Raw genomic sequence first — 22394 nt, forward strand, 5'->3', positions numbered from 1 at the left:
GCTCAATCTTTGTCAAGAAACTTATTCAGAAAATTCACCAACTGTTGTAAAAAAATAAAAAATAAAATGCAAAATCATGCACACAAAACTCAGCAAAATTTCACCTTTGTCAATCCCACATATTCCCAAAATCCTTATGACAATCAAATCAATGATAACAACATACCCAACAGTCCCACAAAATGGACTCCATATACACAGACCTTACCCTTACCTAATAGGCATAGACTATTTCCGATAGGCCCTCATCTCAACAAAAACAATCCAAAACAGCCTTATGAAAACAACATACCCAGCATAGTCTCATGAAGTGGGTCCCAGATAGGATACCATATAGATAGACCTTACCCCTACCTAATATTAGGTAAGCATTGTTTCCGATAGGCCCTCATCTTAAAAAAAAACAATCCAAAACAGCCTTATAACAATCAAATCAATGACAATAACATACCCAACATAGTCTCACAAAGTGGGGTCCAGATAAGATATAAATAAACACAGACCTTAATAGGCAGAGACTGTTTCCGATAGACCCTCAACTTAACAAAAACAATCCAAAACAACTGTATTATCATCAAAATCACGAAACTGAAATCACCCTTTATAGCCAAACAAGAAAAAGAAACATACCCAAATCACCAAATATAGAATACAACATATACCAAGATCACCTCATATACCCAATCAAGAAAATAACCCAAAAAAATCTCAAACAACAACAATGACAACAACAAACCCAACATAGTCTCATAAAGTGGGGTCCAGATAAGATACAAATAAACACAGACCTTAATAGGCAGAGATTGTTTTTGATAGACCCTCAGCTTAACAAAAACAATCCAAAACAACCGTATTATCATCAAAATCAAGAAACTGAAACCACCTCTTATAGCCAAACAAGAAAAGGAATCATACCCAAATCACCAAATATAGAATCCAACATATAGCAAGATCACCTCATATACCCAAATCAAGAAAATAACCCAAAAAAATCCCAAACTGACAATATTATTATAATTCACATCTAGAAATTCAATTTTTCAAATCCAAAACCCCATAAACCAATCAGATAAATAAACCAAAGATTGTACAAATGCAATCCTTTTTATTTAATAGTCAAATGAAAGAACCAAGAAACAAGAACCAATATTTAAAATACAAAATCAAAACTAATAAATAAATAAATAAATAAATTTGTACTTTGTATTTATTTGTGTCAACCCAAAAGGGTAAACACGAAAACTGGGGTCTATAAAATCCAAATCTATTCATCGAGAAATTGATAAAATCTTACCTTAAATTGGATAATAATCATGATAATAGATGTTTAGCAAGCTCTCAAGTCACCCACAAGACTCAATTTTGAGTTACCACACTCTTCTAGGCTTTTTAGGTCTCAAAGATGAAGAAAAATGATCAAAACGCGACTAAAGGGGCCCTTTTATACCCATACTAGGTATGAAGATGTTGCTATCGCCATCTAGGGGTTGCTACCACGATAGGGCGATTGCTATACCCTTTGTGCGATCGTGGTATCTCCCTCCTCCCCCAGATAGAGTTTTTCATAATTTCAGCTTTCTTTTCACTTAAACTTATTCCCGATCTTTCTATTATATCTATAAATTATTCTAATAAATTTAAATGTTCTTCTTTAGTTTTTGTATATACTAGTATATCATCTATTTAGGTAATTGTTTAAAATAATTATCCATAAAATGTTGATATCTACCTAGTGTATTTTTATATCCAAATAGTAATACATTCCATTCATAAAATCCTTGTGGTACCATAAATGCGGTTAATTCCTTAGAATTTCATCTAACTTTAAGTGGTAAAATCTAGATTTACAATTAAATTTACTAAAATAATTATATCCTTGTATTTATCTTATTTGGTATTGGGTAATTATATGTCATAGTTTTTGCATTTAGGTTTCTATAATCAATAACCATTCTACTTTTTCCTCTTTTTTATTCATTATGTTTATTTACTATAAATGCTGGACTATTGTGTTTATTATTGCTTTTTGGTATATACTATTTTTCTAATAATTCATCTATATGCATTTTAAATTCTTTTAAATTGTCAAAATTATATGTTAATGGCTTTTGAGTTATTATGCTATTTTTATCTATTAATTCAATTTTTATAATAGTTTTATGTTTTTCCCATCCTTTTAATGGATCTTCACTATATAATTGTCTTAATTTTTTCTTTATTATTTCTACCTTATCTATTGAAAATATAGTTATTTCTTTTTTATTTATCGAAAATACAACTAGTTCTACTGTGTATTCTGCATTTTTTATATTTTCTAACTTTTGCATAATTTTTTCACTTCCTTCTATCCAATCAGTTTTCTTTCTTATTTTATTAATAACTCTGTTTGTTCTTACTTTTTGTTTACATGGTGTTGTAAACCACCAATCTATTTTAGTTATTATATGTGGGTATAATTTATCTAAAAATGACATTCCTAAAAGCATATTTTTTTATGTTAGTTCATAATTATAGATTTCTTCTATTGTTATTATTTTATCCCATATCTGTGTTTTTACATTTTTAGCTTTATATATATGTAATTAAGTTTCCTTCATTATTAAATCCTTTGACTACTATTGGTGTTTTTAATTTATCCCATTTACTTTCTGGTAAACAGTTGTATCTATATAAGTTTGTTTCTGCTCCTGTATCTATCATAGGTGTATAATACCTATTATAATATCCTTCTACTATTATTTTTATAAGTACATATATTTTTATATCATGTTAAAGCTCTTTTTATAAATAATCTTTCTTTATTATATGTTATAGATAATTGTGTATGTTCTATATTGTATGATTTTACTTGTTCTGACCTTTTTATTCCTAATATTATGTCTGTTTTTTTGCATTTCTTCCTTTATTTCAAATTCTATTTTTATTTTTCTGACTCCTATTATTATTATTTTTTCTGCCGTATCTTTAATGTTTATTAGACTCCTTGGTAGATCTGGGTATATATTACTATTAGATTTTATTTCTTCACTTTTTACTAGATATTTTGCTATATAATTTTCTTCTTGTCCTGTGTTTAAGAGTATTAAATATTCTTTTTCATTTATTGTTCTTGTTATATAATATTGATTTAAATTAACTGTTGAAGTTGTTTCATAACTTGTTTTTTTTTATGAGCTTGATGATTCTGGTTTTTGATGAGCTATTCTTTTTGTTGTGCTTATTCTATCATTTATTATTTCTAAATCTTCTTCTATATTTATGTCTTTGTAACTATAATCATTATTATCAATTATTTTTACAAATTGTTCGAAAGGACTTTTTATTTGTATTTTATTAATTTTTTTTTTATTATTATTTTATGTTTTGTTGTTAATACATATAGATTTTTACATCTTGCTGGAAATATTTTACTTCCTGAGATTAGTTCTATTCCTGATATTTTCCAATATAATACTAATGATTTATCTGTATTTTTACCTGTTATTGGAACTGAATAATTTGCACTTATTATAAATTTAAATTTTTGGTATATTAAATTTCCTTTTATGGCAGTTATTATACTTTTTTCTATAGGTTTTATAATTCTATCATCTGCTAAATATAATTCTATTGGTGTATCTATTCCTTCTCTAAAACATGTTTTTATTAATATTTCTGTTCCTCCAAGGTGCACATATTTTATTGGGCCTTTACTTTTTATATCGGTTTATTTCTTTATTAATTGTTCTTTTTATTACTAGTGGTATACTAGCTCTACCGTTTGCATATCTACAGTCTATTACATGTTCTTTTTGGCTTACTGCGTAGTATTCTTCCTTTTTCTACTAAATATATTTTTTATTGTTGCTATTTTAAATATTTTTTCTACACTTAAGTCTAACTCTTTTCCTTTTATTTCATCAAATATATTACTGTCAAATATTATTTTTTGATTTGTTCCTTCTTCATTTAAATATTATTCCTTTGTTATTATTTTTATATCTTCTTCAGTTATTTGGTTCATTTTTATGTCTTCCTCAGTCATTTGATTCATCTAATTCACTATCTATTTCATTATCTGTTTCATTCTCCGAAATTTCATATATACTATCTTCACTTTATAATTCATAATCTATATAATCTATCTACATATATTCTGTATTTTCTATGTTTATTTCTGATATTTATTTCTTTTTTGAGTTTTTTGGTAGTTTACAATCTCTAGCTAAATGTCCTAGTTTTTCACAATTATAACAAGAACATTTTTTTTTATAGATTTCTTTTTCCTATTTGGTCTTTTATGTTGATAATTTTTTACATAATATCTTTTTCTTGGTTTCTTATACTTATATTTTGATTTTTTGTATTTCTTATATTTCTTATATTTTTTTCTTTTCTTATAATATTTTTTTTCACATCTAAATTAAGGTGCTATTTTATCTTTGCAACATCCTAAATTTCTTATTAATGTTTTTTCTATTTTTATTTCTTCTCTATAGTTTTCACATAGATTTCTATACCATTGTTGTAAAAATTTTATTCTTGCTCCTAGGGTATCTACTATTTTTGCTTCATCCCAACTCTTTATTATTTTTGAACTAAATGGTTCAGGTAATTTACTAAAATATAATCTTCTTATTTCTTTACTTTCTTCTATATTATATGTTCCTTTATAATAATATTCTTTAAATGCGCACGTATACTCATTTATATAGCACATATTACATATTGCTAGTTTTAACATTAAATTTCTATTTATATCTTATTCTTTATTTTGCTCTTCTTCTTCTATTGTTACGCTACTAAATTCATCTCTTATAGCTATTTCATATTTTTTCAATAGTTCTGTTGGTAGTATTTTAGTAGTTGTTGATGTTCTTTCTGTTTTATTATTAGATCTTAGTACTTTTTTACTTGCTTCGGCTAGGTTTAAAAATCATAATTTTACTGTTCCTATTAATGTCTTTTCTATATATTCTGGTGTGTTTGTTGTATCTATTTTATTATCTAATAATTATTTTGACATATATCCTACCCATAGTTGTATTATTTTATTTGTGTCTATTACACAGTCTAAATCTAGAAAGTTGTAATTAATTATTTATTTTGGTGTCCATTTATTATATTCATCCTTTGGATTATATCCTTTAAGCTTACTTTTGTAATTATATGTTGGTTTTCTTATTTCTAATGTACTAGGTATTATATTTTTATCTAGAGTATTTACTTCTGTATTTATTAGTTCTAGATTTTCTTTATTAATTACTTCTTATTTTTCATTAATTTCTAGTTTTCCTTTGTTTTCTAGAATTTCTGTATATGTTTCACTATCTTTCGGATCATAAGTATCTGTTTCTTCAGCATCTATTGTATTTATTTCTAATTTACTGGTTTTTGGTTTTTTATTTTTTATTTCTAATTTTTCTTTAAATTTATTTATCTCATTTAATAATTGTTTTCCTTTATCTTTTTCTTTTTTTTCTTTCTGTCTCTTTTCATATAAATTTTTTAGCATTTGTAGTTCTTTTTCTAATTTAGTAATCCTACTATTTTTAGTTTCTTCTATTTTTCGTATTTCTTCTGTGGTTTGTTATTTTATTTTATCTATTTTCTTTTTTCTGTCTATCTCTTTATTTTCTCTTTCTATTCTTACCATGACTGTCAACTTATCTTCTAATTTTAATTCTTCTTTTTCTAACATTAAATATAAATATTCACCTATTTTCTTATGTCTTCTTCCTAAATTAGAGAATACTATTTTTATTTTTAATCCTTCGTGATTTTCATATGTTTTTTCATCTATTATAAATTCTTCTTTGTTCATTTTATTTAAATGTATATAGGTTATATTGATATATATATTCTAGACTATCTATTGTCAATTCTAAATTTGATATTTCTTCTTTTTGTGCATTTATTAAATTTTTACTAACTCCAACAATTATGTTATACTGTAGTCTTTCTATTCTTATTTTTAATTCTTTACATTTTTCAGATATTATTTGTTTTAATTCTTTATGATTTTGTAATTTCTGTATGTTATTCATCTAAACAATATTTATAATATTTTGGTGGATATCTAAATCTAATTTTATCATAATTAATAAATTAATCAAATAAATCCAAATATATACTACTTTCGATAACTTTAAACAACATAGGCTCTGATACCAATTGTAGGGGTTGCGGATAACTTGGGTAACTTAAATAGATTTATTATAGCTCTAATGGATCTATTTTTAGTTTTGCGTGGATATTTCTTAGCTTCTCTAAATATTTTTATTTTTGGTGTATTTATTTTAATTTTATTAATGTTCATATCTTAGGAGGTGATTAGATGGTATTTGATTAAATGCTTTACTGTAATATTCTTTAGTTTTTTTTCTTAGTCTTTGTAATTCTTGTATATTATTTTAGAGGTATTCTAAATATTCTATATCTTTTGTTCTAAAATACTCAATTAAATTCTCTTTCTTAAGTATTTCTGTTAATCTTATTTCTTCCATATCTTGTCTCCAATATTTTAAATACTCATAGTCTATCATTTTATCCTAAAGTAGTTGTGATACTGCAAATTTCTTTGTAATAATTTATTCTAATTGTACTATATCTGATATTACATTCTAGATTATATGTTTTGTTAATTATCCTGTCTTTTTCGTCTATGAATAATTTCATGTCTAAATCATATTCTAAACTGTCTTTTAATTCTAGTTGTTTTATGGTTTTATTTATCTAAATTAATCTTTCTTTTAATTATTCTCTTCCTTTTCTAAGCTAATTTTTCGCATTCTTAATCTGTATAATATCCATCTGAATAATAACTATCTGAATTATTTCTATCAAAGAAATCTATATTTTTTAATTCTAAATCCTTTATGATATATAAAACAAGTATTTTAGTTTCATCAGATATATATCTTCTTATATTATTCATATTATGCTAAGGTTTTTACGAATAATTTGGATAACTTGGAATTGAATTCTAGTAATTAAATATTTTATCATAGTATTTATCAGTTATTTGCTTTAATCTTAATACTTCCTCTATATTTTCATTAAGGAATTATATATATTTTATATCTTTAGTTTCTATATATTTTTCTAAATTTGTTTCCATTAGTTTTTCTATTGATTGTATATATTTCATATCTATATTCCAATATTTCAAATATACGTAATTTATCATGATTGATGTGTAGGTTTGGTATGTAGGTATTTGTAAGAGTAGTTAGATAAGCGTGGTATATAATTTATTCTAGCCATAAAATATTTATCAAATATTTCTTCCAATATAATTTTTCTTATATCTACAATTTCTATATCCTTAAGTACATACAAAATAAGTATTTTAAATTTATCTACCATTTCGCCAGATAAATAAGTATTCATTTTTCATATGATGCTTTTTCAACATATTCCCTTCAATCATACACATAACAAAATATGATCATTTTAGATTACTATATACTAGATTATTCTTAAATAACATGTTCTTCGGACACTATTAGCATGGTAATCTGGATACTTTTCTCTTAAACAACGCCTCTACTCTGGTTACTCCCCACCACGGCTTTCTTGCCTTATCGGTTTCACCTTTAGAATGACATAGTTCTTAGGGATTTTTCTCCTTTTCCACTTTGCTAATAAACTTCTTAACATGCTATTTTTCGAATAATTCTATTATAAAGTAACTAACATGAACTTATTTTATCATATCATGATTGTCAGGAATTTATGAATTTAGTTATTCATAATCGTAAATAAATATACCTGTTCTGGTAGGTTTGATAATTCTGGTAGGTTTGTATAACAATATTTTAAGTTGTTAAAGCTTTTGTGGTGTTGATAGTCAATTATATTTTTTAAATAATCTTTTAAAATTACTGTGATTTATGATTTTTTTTTTGTTCTACTAATTAGAAATGACATATTAAAATTATTATAATAAATACTTATAAAAAAATTTTAAATGATCTCATATAAGATGTCAAGTTAATTTAAAACATTGAAAAATAATTTATATTTTTAAGTGGTCATGTATAAGACGTAAAGTTAATTTAAAAAATAAAAAAATAATTTATCATTTTATGTTTATTTTATCCTTTTGATTATTATATTTTTTTAATACTTAAATGACTTATAAAAATATAAAAAAAGAACTTATTAGTGTATGTATATTTTATCATTATTATTAAATATTATTAATCTTTTAATTCTTAAAGAACTTATAATAATTTATTATGAGTGATATAGTAAAATTATGATTGAAGCAGCTGAAACAGTCATGTAATAAATGTCTATTTTAAATTTTTTATTAAATATTTTTAATTTTTTAATACATAAATGAATTATAATAATTAATTAGGTATAATACTGTAAAATCACAGTTGAAGCAACAGAAGCAGGCATGTCGACCTCCTGCCTGCTTTAGCTGCTAAACTGTAGGTTGCTAAATTCTAAGTTAAGCATATATTATTATATTTGGATTGATGAAATTTGTAAAATAATATTTTAAGTTGTTAAAAATTTTGTCTCATTGATAGTTAATTATATTTTTTAAATAAATTTTTTAATTACTGTAATTTATAATATTTTTTCTTTTGTTCTACTAATTAGAAGAGACATAGTAAATTTATTATAACAAATACTTGTGAATTTTTTTTAAATAGTCTCATATAAGACTTCAAGTTAATTTAAAATATCAAAAAATAATTTTATATTTTTTAAGTGGTCATTTATAAGATGTCAAGTTAATTTAAAACATCAAAAAATAATTTATCATTTTATGTCTAATTTTTATTTTTATTAAATATTATTAACTTTTTAATACTTAAATGAATTATAAAAACATCAAAAATAATTTATTATTTTATGTCTATTTTATCTTTTTTTAATTAAATATTATTAATTTTTTAATACTTAAATGACTTATAATAATTAATTATGAGTGATATAGTAAAATCACGGTTGAAGCAGCTGAAACGGTCATGCCATAAATGTATATTTTAAATTTTTATTAAATATTTTTAATTTTTTAATACATGAATGAATTATAGTAATTAATTAGGGATTATATAGTAAATTATGATTGAAGCAGCACAAATAGGTGCGTCGACCTGCTGCCTGCATATTCCCTATTATTAGTAGTAGTAGAAGTAAAAGTAAAATTTTTATTAAATATTTTTAATTTTTTAATATGCAAATGACTTATAGTAATTAATTAGAAATGATATAGTAAAATTATGATTGAAGCAGCTGAAGCAGGCAGCACAAATAGACGTCGACTTGCTGCCTGCTTTTCCTCTTATTATTAATTAGTAATTAGTAATTTAGATTGATGAAATTTGTATAACAATATTTTAAATTGTTAAAACTTTTGTGGCATTGATAGTCAATTATATCTTTTAAATAATTTTTATAATTATTGTGATTTATAATATTTTTTCTTTTGTTCTACTAATTAGAAGAGACATAGTAAAATTATTATAGCAAATGCTTGTGAATTTTTTTTTAAATAGTCTCATATAATACGTCAAGTTAATTTAAAACATCATAAAATAATTTATATTTTTTTCAGTGGTCATTATAAGACGTCAAGTTAATTTAAAACATCAAAAAATAGCTTATCATAGTTAATTTAAAACATCAAAAAATAATTTATTATTTTATTTATATTTTATATTTTTTATTAAATTTTATTAATTTTTTAATAATTAAATAACATAAAACATCAAAAAATAATTTATTATTTTATGTCAATTTTATATTTTTTATTAAATATTATTAATTTTTTAATACTTAAATTATTTATAATAATTAATTATGAGTGATATAATAAAATCACGGTTGAAGCAGCTAAAACAGCCATGTCATAAATGTCTATTTTAAAGTTTTTATTAAATATTTTTAATTTTTAATACGTAAATGACTTATAGTTATTAATTAGGGATGATATAGTAAAATTATGATTGAAGCAGCTGAAGCAGGCAACACAAGCAGGCGCGTCGACCTGCTGCCTGTTTATTCCCTCTTATTTTTGTAAATGGTATAAAAATAATGTAGAAACTGATATTTTTATAAACATGATATAAATATGGTATAGAAATTGGTGTTTCATAAAGGTCATATATTCTGTAAATGGTATAAAAATAATGTAAAAATTGGTGTTTCTATAAACATGATATGCAATTGATATAGAAATTGGAGCCATCTAAAAATTATTTAACTACATTTTAATATAATATAAATATGGTATAGAACTTGGTGTTCCATAAAGGCTATGTCAAAAATCTTATGACATTTGAATATGGTATATTTCTATGAGGTATAATTACCTTTTAAAATAATGATATAAAAATGATATATAAAATGATTCTCCTGTAAATATAATATGAAATTGATATAGAAACTAGTGTCCTCTAAAGATTATTTAACTATATTCAAAAATTATAATATAAACATAGAATAGAAAGTGGTGTTTCGTAAAGGTTATTTCAACAGAATTGATGATAGTTGAATAATTGGTAAATTTTGTAAATAAAAACTACATTTTGCAAATAAAAAATAATAGTGGTAGATTTTGTAATATAGGCTCTAAATTTGTATATTTATGTTATTTGCCCTATAAATAAACACTCGAAACATAACATTATCAAATAATAATAAAAAAATCAATGTTTTAAAACCCAATAACCTCATAATAACAAATTAACCAAAGAGAAATTAAAAAATATACGAGGAAGTATGAAAATGGAGAAGTGCGTGTAAGAAGAAAGAGAACTTCTTAAAAAATATATTTATGGATAAAATAATATGTTGCTATGGAATTCTCAAAAAATTAGGAAGAAAAAAATATAAAATAATATGTATTATAATAATCATGATTAGGATTTTAATTTGATTAATTAAATCATAACCATCAATTTTAATTTATCCCAATCCAAAATATGAACACTTGACATCTATGTAAAAATTCGATTTTAGTGTATCTTGTAGTTGGAATCTTAATCATATCGAATACCTTTTCCTCAATTATATCCTTTAGGGGTCCCATAAATCACTAGTGAAGGGAATCACTTTTGATTAAAAAAAAATGACTTAGGTATAATAATTGAGCGGAATCGACGATTACTTTTATGAATTCTCAGTCTTTTGAGTTAATTTTTCAATTGAGTTAAATTTAATATTTATTTTCTTATATTATGGGTAGTATACTTGTTTATAAACTACTCTTTGCGTCATATTAGTTGGCATGTTTATTTTTTGCGCAATTCTTAAGAAAATTTTAATAAGAGATGCAAATTGACAAATAGGACCCTATTAAACTCACATTAAACATTCTCATTACCTATTGAAGTTAATTACTCCTTCATTAAATTACTAAGGTTAAAGTTGAAAAAAAGTGTTTAATTTTTTCTTAATTCTTTAAACATGTCAACTGTTTTAAGATAAAATATTTTAGCAAACATGCCAAGTAATATAAGATGAAGGGAGTATGATTTTGTTAATTCAACTAGGTATTTTCTATTTTCGAAGAGTATGTTTTTTTTTTCTCATTTAAGTTTCCTTTATGAAAATTACTCTTTAATCCAATCATATCGATTCCATTTTTCCTCCAATCATATCCTTTAGAGGTCCCTTAAATCACCAGTGAATGGAATCACTTTTGATTTTAAAAAAGTGACTTGGGTACAATAATTGAGCGGAGTCGACTGTTTTCACCTATATATATATATATATATATATATATATATATATATATATATATACTAGTTTAGGTGTATGCACCTTGCGCGTGTATCTTATTTTATTGAGTTCAAATATTACACTAAATAGGATATTTGTTTAAATAATAAAGATGAATACAATAATTAAATTCAACATCTTTTAAATAATTTATTTAATTAAATTTCACCTTTACCAAAAAATTTGTTAAGCCGATCAACATTCATCTACCACCTGTAAACTATAACAAAATAATACGATAATAGAGATATCAATAAAATAAAACTAAATTTAACTTCTTCACAAAAATATTCTTAAAACAAAGATATAAATACAATACAATTAAACTTAACCTTTATTTTAAAAAAATTCTTAAAGCCGACTGACGTTGATCTACCACTTGTAAATTCATCTACGACCTATAAACTACAATAAAGTAATATAATAGTGATCACAAAGCTTCAATTTTAATAAAAATAATTTTTGTCTGAGCAAAAAAATTGACCCTAAAGAATGACTTGAATGAAATCAAAGAAGATATATATATATATATATATATATATATATATTCACACACACGTTGAATTCTATTATGTTGGCAAAAACAATGAAAAAGTTGTGGGTTAAAAAATATTTAGCATCCACCAATCTAGACATGCAATTGAATCAAGTTAGATGAGCATCAATCATATTTTTTCAATAAGTAAATCGGTTTCTTCTCTAGTTTAACGTGCATCGCAGTATTTATAGAAGTATTTCCTTAATAGAGTCTTATTTTAGGAGTATCTTTCTATCCTTATTTAGGAGTATTTTTCTAATTGATCAGTACAAAGAAAAATATTAATTGATTCTCCTTTCATATATTTTAGGAGTATAGTTAATAAAAAAATAATTAAATAATAAATTGAAGAAAATAGTAAAAAGACAGTTTTGTCTAAAGAAAGTCTTTTAATGAAGGGCAAAAAGTTCAAATCACTTTTATAAGAGTGTTCACACTTTTAATATATATATATATATATATATATATATATATATATATATATATATATTAATGCTATATATAAGCGTAAGTGGAAGGCAACTAGCGGTTGTCATGCCTACTTTCAGCTGCCTGCTTGCTATATAATTTTACAATATCACCCCTAATTAATTATTATATGTAATTTACGTATTACAAAATTAATAATATCTAATTAAAAAAATTAAAAAATAGACATTTATGACATGTCTGTTTCAGCTGCTTCTATCATAATTTTACTAATTTGACATCTTATAGGAGGTCAGTTAATTTTTTTTTACAAGTATTTTTATAACAATTTTGTTATATCACTTCTAATTAGTTATTACAAGTCATTTAAGACAGGTTTGCTCCGCTACTTCAATCGTGATATTTGATTGACTTTCGAAATTATATCAGTATCGCTAAAATTGGAATAGAAGAAAAAATATTATAAATCACAGTAATTAAAAACTTAAATTATTTTTAAAATATAATTAACTATTAATTTACAAAAGTTTGAACAAAGAGAATATAATAAATTACAACAACTATCAGTCTAAAATTGTAAACTACAATGTTAGAAAACTATTATAAATTACCATAGCTATCGACTTAAAAAAATCTAAATATATTAAAAATATAATTGATTCTATAAATTTTAATTTAATTATTTTATTTAACTTGATATATATTTGATAATTATGTAAAAAATATTATAAATTACAATAATTAATAATTTATTTCATATAAATTTATATAGAGGGATATTACTTGAAAATTATGTAGAAAGTCGTATAAATCATAATATAACTAACAACTTAAGATATCAAAAATTATATAACAAATTTGATTGCGTTTCTCAAATATTGCATCAGTGTCACATAAATTGAGACAAAAATAGTAACACATAGTATCTGAAAAAATTATGTAAAAGTACTATAAATTAATACTCCTAACTAATAACATAAAATATTTAAAAATATATAAAAAATTAGCATGAAGAGGCCAATACTGAGGAATGAAAAATAATGACAATAGACCTGCCAGAGTATCCAAACATTGAAAAACAGTTCAAAATTATGGGATAATCTATTTGAGCATAACACCATCTTCATATTATCTTGGTATTGTCTTAGAATTTATCACCATCCGTGAGAACAACTCCCCAAAAGGGCAAAGTAAGTTTGATATGAAGATTTGAGAGACAATTCTAATTTGGGGAGTCTCCATGGATATCTCATAATAAACAATCAACTAAATCATATAGGTCCAGCCTTACACTACCCCAACTATCATCGAAAGCAGAAGCATCAAATGACTAATACATCTACTCAACGTCTATGGCTTGCTTGAGTTTTCATAGATAACAGATTAACATTTTAGGTCGAGTAATAGGAAACGTATAGAAATGTTTTCACTGAGTTTGAAAGTGAAGTTTTTATGGGTTGTTTCTGACAAGTTTTTCAGTTGGGGTGCTTTGGTTGTGGTTTTTTACTCCGATTTTTATGGGGTTGAAACTGTTGATATCTTGACGGAGATCCGGCGAGCTTAGGTGGTGGTGAATTTCGTTAGAGACCTCGTGAGGTTTCTTTTTAAGAAAAAAAGACCTCATGAGCAACCTCAGCACTAGGTCTCTAAAACATAAGTCGCTTTTTGAAAGATGAGGTCACCAGAAAGCGACCTCACGAGGTCACGAAGTAATTTTTCAAAATTCTTAAAAAGAAACACGAGGTCTCTAAACTATTTTTTAATTATTATTATTATTATTTAAAGAAGACCTCATAAGGTCGCTATTTGATTATATTTTTTTATTTTTTAATTGAAAGAGACCTCATGAGGTCCCTATTAATTCTTAATGTTTTACTAAAAATACTTTTTAAAAAAAAAGAAAATGACCTCTTGAGGTCTCTTATTTGCATTGTTGGAAAAAGAAATTGCAGAATAGAGACTACATGAGGTCACTTTTGTTAATATTCTGGAAAATAAAAATGCAAAAAAGTGACCTCATAAGGTCTCTTTTCTGCAAAAAAAACTGGTGGTAAATGGCAACTTTACATATGTCTACCCATCATTTTGAGTCAATTCAATAAAATATATACAATCTAAATAGGTAAATCAAGCTCCAAGAGCTTCCGTCAATCAATCAAATGATAACAACACATGTACTAAATATCCTTCAATCAATACTATACAAAAATCAACTTTAAAGTGCTTTAAAATTGAGTGAGAAAACATAGAAGTCATAATTTATGTATACAATTCTATTTCAGACAAGTTCAAAGTTACAAAAACACCCAATAATTAAAATTAACCACCACAAAGTACATAATTTAGATGTCTAATGCAACACTAAATTTTAACAATGCGACAGTGTGTTTGCCACATGATCATCCTCATTATTGTTGTGCTCCTCTATCGCACCTCTTCATTGACCATCTCTAGAGATTTTCTTCCTAGTGTGTGTAGCCTTGAATGTCTCAGCCTGAGTTATCGACCTCCCAAGTTCCTTTTCCTGCAAATAAAATTAATTTAGTTATTAATCAAAAATAATTAAATAAAAATAGTTTGGATAGTTCATCAAGAATAATACTATTGAGCAATTAGTTAGCAAAATTACACTAAGAATAGTTGATTATTAAATTACAGCGACAACACGAAAATATAACAAAAGTATAAAAATAACAGTTGGAATAATAAAAATATTGATTTGGAATAATGGTGGCATTCATACCACTTTGCAACACACCTCCACGAAACACCTATTATATTTCAACATAAATTCAAATAACATAGCAAATCAAGAGTTGTGGAACACATAGTAAGAAAAAATGTATCAACCAGGCTTGAAAAGTAATTTTATTCAGATACAAAATTAGATTAAGTATCCCATATAAAATATATTTACCAATTTTTTGAAATTGGTAACTATCCATTTAAAATACAATTACTAGTTTTCTTATGGTGCATTTTCTTTCCTATTCCACATTCCACAAATGTTTATCAATAATCTTTCCTTCACATCAAAGTACTGATTTGCCAACCATATTTAGTGTGTAGACACTCTTCCGAAAGAGAGACCTAATGAGCACTCAAACGCATGACCCAGTGTATTGTTAATCACAGCAAATCAAAGAAAACAATCTACATTGCATCAAACTACAGGGCTTATGCTAGCCTAAAAAACGCCTTGAACAAAATCCCATTTGAAAACCAAGAAAATTGAAGTTGTTAACAAAGAATAATGACAATGAACATATAATAATGGGCTTAACAAGTTCAACATTTGGGTCATGAAATTATTACATATTTGCTACAACTTGCACTATAAAAATACTGAGAAAATTAAATGAATTGAATAGAGGTTTGATAATCTTCTTACCAATAATGATGCCATTTTGAACTCCAACATCTTTCAAATGATGTTTCACTAGATAAAAAAACATTAACTAGTTAATTAACTCACAAGGAGCAGGCTATATCCACAATTGTTAACATTCTAATGTCGAATTATCAACCATATGTTTCTTCTCAATTATATACAAGGGTGAGGTGCCAACAAATTTAAGTATAAAAAGTTGTACAGAGTAACTTGCATTGTTTGTACATGGTTAAAATTATATTTTACGTATATATAGAAGGTGTTGAACCCCTTTATCTTCTTTGTGTGTTTACTTTTTCATATCTTTAATCCCTCAGTGAAAATTATGATTTCGGCACTGATACACAAACAAGTTTTTACTCCATATAAATAAGACTTGGTTAATCAAAAGAGAGCTCTTTCACAAGTGAGAGCATTAAAACAACTGAGAATATTTCTGTTCTTTGCAAATTAATTAATAAGTTTCAAGACATTCAGAAATACATCTTCATAATAGAACCAAGAACAATTAATACTCAATTAACATTACTTATCATTTTTCTTTTCCATTTCATAGTGACAGTAAAATTATGAATGAACATTTCTGCACTCATAATGTCCCACAAAATAAAAAATGAGATTTCACTCCTCACCAATACCTTCCCACCCCCACACAGAAAGAAAAACAAATATACAAGAAGAGGTCAAGCAAATACTAATTCAAAGCTCAAAGAATGAAACTTTTTCAAGAAACACAAAACCCAAATACAAAAAAATATTAAAATTATTGGGGTGATTGCTAATATAAATTTTCATGTGTCATGTTTAAGCCTACAAAATTAAATAGCATTTTGGTATATTTTATCTAAATTGTTCTTTAAAATTCAAAATCAAACAAACAGATTGAAATGGAGTTAGTAATAAGTAACTTACCTACCAATAATCCTGATCAATAGTGAGCAACTTAGTAATAGCAAAAAAACCAGCAGCTAAAACAATAATTGGATTAATAGCTCTATCAATAAATTTCTCCATATCCTGCTTATTATCCCTATTAGGCCTACCGACACTACTTGAAAACCCACCCGCACCACCTTCAAACCACAACCTTCTTCATTTCCAAACCCACCTACCACCATCTCTCTCTGCCTACTTTCACTTCTCTTTCCAACCTAATTAGGACGCCGTTTTGTTGATCAGTATTGGAATAAGCACTCTCAATTTTTTGGCATACTAACTACAAGCATTCAGTTTCATGTAATCAAACATATAATAAATAAATAGAAACACAAGGAATTTCACCAGAATGGTTAAAATAATAGAAAACTCAATGCCAGAAACCTAGTAATTAAAATAACAAGATGCTCAATGCAGATAAGTAAAAAAGATATTGAATCTTACTGCACTCTTTGGTAGATCGTTGTGATGGAGATTTGGGCAATTTTGTCGATTTGAGCAAAAGGGTTTTGAGATAGAAAGAGGAGGTGGGTTCACAACTGCTTCATGCAAATGAAAATTGGAGTTTAATTTTTTTTTATTAAATATAAAAAGAAATTTATATTTTAAAAAAAAAATTCTTGACCAATTTAACCAAAATAAAGAGACCTCACGAGGTGATTATTTATAATTTCTTTTAAAGTAATTCTAAATATTTAGACGTTGATTTTTTTTTAAATTAATTTTCAATCTCATAAAGTCACTATTATTATTTTATGATTTATTTTATCATTAACTGACTCATGAGGTATCTTTCTTCAAAAAGAAAATTAAAAAATAAATTAAGGAGATAAGCGACCTTATGAGGTCTCTTATTTTCGACCTATTTTTGAGGTCTCTTATTTTAGGTCTTTTTTTACAGTTTTTTTAGTAGTGATTCTACTTCTCGCGTTTCGTGTTCTTTTCCTCTCTCCATTTGTGTCTCTTTTTCCTTATTTAATTCTCTAATTTTTTTCTCCCATTTAATAGGTTTTGTTAGTTTTGTATTGATATATTTTGTAAAATAGAATCTTCTGATAGATTTTGTAATAGAGAAAATACCCAATCATCCCCCTGTGAAATATACCCAAAAAGGTTATGACACACCTTAACTTAAAGGGGATCCTATTACCCCCGAACTAATTAAAAGTATAATTTTGACACCCTTAGTGCCTACGTGGCACATATGTGGCACACACGTGGCCTACATGGACACTTCAGTGTGTTGTTCCACGTATGTGCCACGTAGGCACTAAGGGTGTCAAAATTACACTTTTAATTAGTTCAGGGGTAATAGGACCCCCTTTAAGTTGAGGTGTGTCATAGCCTTTTTGGGTATAGTTCAGGGTGGTAATTGAGTATTATCTCATTGTAATATAAGCTCTAACTTTGTATATTTATGTGATTTTTCCTTATTTTTATATAAATGGGCCATAATTATTTATTGTTAGACTATTTGGTATCTAATATCCATAGTTTATTTTAATACTAGTTCTTATCATAATTAATATATTGATGGGGTGACGTGGATGATTTAAAGAAATATGTTTGTTTTGCATGAAAATGTTTTGTCTAGTACTATAATCAGAATGCATTGTCTATTATGTGTTTTCATAAGATTTACATTTTTAAACTAAGTATAAAAAAAAGAAGCAAAAAGTAAAACTGAAAGGAAATTCTAAAGGACGTAAGCCTGAATAGTTAGAGTAAAAGCATAATTGAGAGTTTCGAATTCATGAACAGTGTATTTGATTATTGAGGGGAAATAACTTGGCACAAAAGGAATTATAGCTTAGTTTCCTTTTTCTTCTAATTTTCTCTTTTTGTCTTTTCTTTTCTTACAATTTGTATATATTAAAAATAAAAAAGAATAAATATTTATTTAAAAGTTATTAAATTGTTTTCATAGTGTGGTTATCTGTTTCACGGAGTGCTTGAGAATTTGCAGTTTTCCAATTTGTTTGAATTAGCATTTTTTTTTAAATATAGTTTTTGATGAATTAGCATTTGTTTTCCTTTCTCAAATTTTCAAATAGAAATTTTATTGTGATGACACTTGTCACTTTTGTCTCTTCTATTATATATAGATTAGTATATGTACTCGTGCGATGTGTTGAAAATATTAAAATATTATTTTTAATAATTTCTTATTGGAATGTCTTGTTCAAACATGTTAAACCATATGATCTTAGGAAAAAGTTCATATCATATTATTTCTAAATGAAATATGAAAAAAAAATTATGCCCCACCCACTTCTCACCCTGAAACACCCTGGGTTTGGACCCTTAGAAAATTTCCTAAATTACCAATCGTATGATGGGGTACGGTTGATATGCTCTCGGTCGTATGCTAACCAGTGTTGGTTGGTGGATTGGATTGGTTCCTGGAATGAGTATGACTTGGTGGGTACGAGTCATATGGTTGGTGACGGGTCTTATGGTTTGGGTTTTTCCTACACTTAATCAAAGACTTAGTAACTTAACTTGGATCGAGTACGAGTGACTCACCATGAGTCGTAAGTTAAGGTATGAGTCGTAACATTAACTCGTATGGTAGACAATATTCAAACTTCTTTTAATTCTATTCTGCCAGAGATACAGTTTAAGGGTACTGATCGTATGGTTTAGGTACGACTTGGTTTGGGTAAGTCGTATGGTGGAGAGTGTTGGGTCCAAGGGGGAGGCCTAGGGTACGAGTGGTGGGTATCACTCGTATTGAAGGGTACGACTGGTATGGGGTAGTCGTACCATCTGACGGGAATTTTAAGCAGTTTAAGTTGGGGGTAATCTGGACATTTCTCCACTTGACCACTTAAGGCTCCACGACTTATAACTTTTTTAGGACATCATTTACGCTAATATTCTAATCTTAAACACTTGTAAACTCTATCTAATTCTCTCTAAGGCTCATGGGTGTCACCAGTGGCGAACCCAAAATTTAAGGAGTGTGGGTGCTTACTACAGAAAAAAATAAAAAATCACCTCAACCAGGTTTGAACCCAAGCTCACTTACCAGTAGTGAGCCTTAAGATCAACCTAAATACCAGTGCATCTAACCAACTTCTTGTTTAATGGGTTTTTTTTATATAATTTATACTCATTTTCATATATTTTTATGTAATTACACCTATTACGCATCGCGTTTAGTGGGTGCCGGAGCACCCAAAATTTATGTATAGGTCCGCCCCTGGGTGTCACACCCCTTTTTTAACCAAAAAAAATAATTTTTAAAGTTCAAAAAGGATTTTTATTATTAAGTGACAAAGAATGGAAATTTATTTCAAAAAAGATTCTTTTACATTTAAACTCAGAGTTGCCACTTGGCATAAATCTGGTGTGTCAAGTCACCTTTGCAAATTTCTTTTCAAAACCACATTTGACTTTTATAAAACTGGTCCACGAAAAGAGATTCCAGCTAAGGAATTATGTTGATCGAGGGGAAGGTGTTAGGCTCCCCACGATCTCGTGGTTCGACCACGTAACTCCGTGGAGTGTATTGGCTAGTAGACACTATGAAATGTATAAACCAACAAAACATACAACATAATTAATCAAACAAATAAAATAAAACAAGTCCAAAAATATAGTGTCTAGTCTAATTTATTACAAACCAAGAATAAAAAATGTTGAAATTAAAACCTAAACTATTCTAACTATCCTAGCTATGCTTTAACTGATGCCTCGGGCCTTGACCAAGAACCTCCTTTGCTTACATGATACTTTGGGGCATTCCCCAGTGAATAAGTACAGTGTGGCCTCATGGCATTCCCCTTCTAATGAATACATATTTTGATTAAATGCAGTAAAAGTAGAGAAATCACTCAACATAGACGCATACACATTTGATGATATAGAATCCTACAAGTTGCCTACCCAAGACCTAAGATTTTCCTATAGATCCTTGACCTAAAACATGATATTATCGAGTTAGACAAAAATTAAAATCCATTTCAAATTAGACAACCATCAATGAATCAGATAGATCGATATTCACTTTTATCAATTTCCAACCCCTCTCCGAATTCATTCTCAAAATAATTAACTAATTCTCCGATTACCGATCCATGTTTTCACATCCAAATCCAATATCAACCAACACACAACAAAGATTCAAATATGCCAGACACATAAATTATTCACAATCACATAAAAATTAAAGGAAGAGAAGATAGAATTGGACCTCAAATGCTTTTCCAATTGAAATAATCCTTCCGACTAGAACGTCGATCGGAATCTCAAATTGACCTCAACCAACGGATAAAACCTAACTTGATATCGAATTCAACCTCAAACACATTTCAAAATCATTTGGGTAACCTCAATGTTAAGTAGATTTCGACTTAACCATAAATAGGTGTCGATGGAATCAGAGTTGGCTTACTATTTTCGTTTCGTCGGATCTCCGATGAGCTCTAAATAGCAACAAAAAGTGATGGGTTGGTCAGTTTCTATCGGATTTTGGGTGTTACCACTAGTTTCAACGTTTCTGGTGGGTACCTAATGAATTTTGAATGAAAAAAATTAATCAAACGTGTTTGTGATGGGATGAAGTTAGTGGCTTGTCGAAGCTTTGAAAACGACAAGAAGGGTTATTTTTTGGCAGATTTTGGTGTAGGGTGGCTGGAATCTATGATGAAGCCACGATTTCGGTGAAGTTGTCACCAAAAAATCTATTCTCCATCCTTCTCCGTCTTTCTTGTTTCTCTTCTTTACTTCACTATTTTCTCCCTCGCCTAATTTTCCTCTTTGTATATGGAGTGTGTTTCTCTGTTTGCATGTGCGTGAATTCCAATTGGTGTGTGTGTATTTGTGAGATTTTTATATATGTGTTTTGTATATGTGAGAGTGTATGTATGAGTATATTTGTGGGTGCAGCTGGTGATGTGTATTTATTTTTGTGTGAATAAATTCTAAGAGAGGGAAAAAAACGTGATGAGGAATACAGGGTAGGAGGTGCATGTGGGTCGGGGTAGAAAGTTGTTAGGATAAGGTGAGGTGTCAAAGTTGTTAGGAATTTTGTTATTTTTTGGCTTTTTATGGAAGAATTATGGAATAGGGTGGGGTGCATCATAAAGTAAGGATAAATAGGAATATTCGACTTTCGGGAGAGACAAAATTACGTGTCTACAATGGGTAAAGGAAGGCTAGGGTTTTATCTAGAGGATCAATTTGGGGCTTGTACGAGTGATTTCTCTCCATCATCTTCGTAATCTAAGGCATGTACTCGTCCCTCATTATTAGTTTCAACTAAAGGCATGTTTTATACAATGTTTTCATGGCATGATTATTGTATGGTTTTGGGATTTTCAAATATATGTTGGGGTTTTTGTATTAAATGCTTGGTTATAGTTTTTT

The 22394-nt window shown here is 26.9% G+C and overlaps 1 long non-coding RNA gene across 1 annotated transcript; it reads right to left on the reverse strand.

Annotated features, from left to right (window-relative positions):
- Nucleotides 1–14911: 14911 nt before the first annotated feature.
- On the reverse strand, nt 14912–17612 carry LOC107872477. The gene is made up of 3 exons (XR_001674870.2): nt 17466–17612; nt 16086–16133; nt 14912–15218 (listed from the first exon to the last, which is right to left on the reverse strand). It is a non-coding gene; the product is annotated as an uncharacterized LOC107872477 (long non-coding RNA).
- Nucleotides 17613–22394: the final 4782 nt, after the last annotated feature.

This window comes from Capsicum annuum, chromosome 5 (assembly GCF_002878395.1).
Source record: "Capsicum annuum cultivar UCD-10X-F1 chromosome 5, UCD10Xv1.1, whole genome shotgun sequence".
NCBI lineage: Eukaryota > Viridiplantae > Streptophyta > Magnoliopsida > Solanales > Solanaceae > Capsicum > Capsicum annuum.